This window comes from Octodon degus, unplaced genomic scaffold (genome assembly GCF_000260255.1).
Source record: "Octodon degus isolate 3935 unplaced genomic scaffold, OctDeg1.0 scaffold00071, whole genome shotgun sequence".
Taxonomy (NCBI): Eukaryota; Metazoa; Chordata; class Mammalia; order Rodentia; family Octodontidae; genus Octodon; species Octodon degus.
This window is the reverse complement of record NW_004524647.1, coordinates 3,549,479-3,551,284: the sequence shown is the minus strand read 5'-3', so window position 1 is coordinate 3,551,284 and position 1,806 is coordinate 3,549,479.

The following is a 1,806-nucleotide window of genomic DNA, read 5'->3' as shown; positions in this document are numbered from 1 at the left end:
AAGTAATTAAGAGAAAATATAAAATCATGTATAGAGAAGACAAAGCAAAATTGCTATGAATATCTCAATAAATGGAAACTATCATAAGCAAATAAATGCAATTAAATATGTAAGAGATATATTTGAAATTAAAAAGTTGTTTGTAACTAACATAGTACCAACTCCATTTTTAGATATTTTTTTCAGGCCCTCTAGAAATAAACATATGGAGCTGGCCAAATAACTCAGCAGATTGAAGCACCTGCTTAGGCAGACACAGGGGTTGGAGGTTTGATCCCCAGAATGCTGTGCCTGGCCCGCTCCCCAGGACATGCTGAGAGGGCGACTGAGACTGGGCGTAGTGACACACACCTGTAATCCCAGCTCTTGGGAGTCTGAACACAGGCAGATCACTAGGAGTCCGATCAACGTAATGAGACCCTGTAGATGCTTACTAAAATACAAAAATAAATAAATAAATAAAAAATGAGACCCTGTAGACCCTTACTAAAATACAAAAAAAAAAAAAAAGACATAAAGGGGAGGACTTTATTTTGGGATACGTATGTCCTTTACAGATAATATTTAAACATTTCACAATGTATACATCAAATATGAAAATTTTGTATTTTTATATATCCAACATATTAATATCACATAGAAATTTGCTAACAGATTTCTGTGTAATCACTGAAAGATACACTGCTTTAGCCATTGTTAGCCAGCATCAAAGTACTCGGCTATGAGGACTCTGAAGTCTTTTTCCACCATGAAAATAGGTTGTTACTGAAAATGAATGGAGCCTGGGACCAGTCTAGTAAATCTGTGAACCTTTAATGGTTCCAGAAATTTTGACCAAGAAAGGTCAGTGAGAACCCTAAGAAGAGGCACAACAGTCATTAGACTAACTGAATAAGACAACTCTTGGCGTGGTTGTTCAGCCTAAACCCTCCCAGAGAGTTCTCCTCTTTTCTCCTCAACTACTGGACTGGTGACCTGAATCACAACTGTTCTCCCCGGGGAAAAACAAAAAAAGTGAGCAGTTAAAGCTAATGTTCAGAGAGAAGACTTAATACATAAAGGGGTCACAGACAAGACCCATGAGTGGCAGGATTATTTTGCTATACTATTGTACCAGGTCAGTACCTGGGCCTAGCAGACCTTTATTAAATAATTATCTACTGCTGAATTTAATTCCTCTACATAGCTTCCTTGAGATACTCCTGTATTTCTCTAATCATTCTTCTTTTACCCTCCACCTTAAGATGGTGCAAGTCTTAGAGAATAAGGTGTGGCACAATTCCAGATTCTTTCCTTCTCATTCTTTTTCCATCCAATGACCCATTCATCTGATTCTGTCAGTTTTCTTTCTAAAGGAAGTCTTGGTAGGTCTCTGAGTTCCTCAGGCTGAGCTCAAACTGTGATCTTCCTGACTCAGTCTCCTAGTGCTGGGATGGCCAGGCATGCACTGCCAAATAAGCACATGGGTCAACCTTCCTCACATGCCCTTAATTTTTTCACATCCTGTCTTCTGGAACTCCTTTTCCTGCCTACAGAATAGGACACATACCTCCATCAGAAGAACAAGGAGCACCATTATATTCTCCTATTCCAGCATAAGTTTTGTGACCTCAAAAAACATCTCACACCTCAGTAATCCTCCGTCACCTTTTCTGTTAATCCACAACTAAGTGACTCTGCCACCTTCCAGGGCTTCTATGTAATTTAATCCTCCTAACCCTCATTCGTATTAATTGCTGTCATTGCTGCTGTCACTTATCGCTTGTGGAGCCTCTTCTATGCACCAAAACTGTACCAAGCATTTAA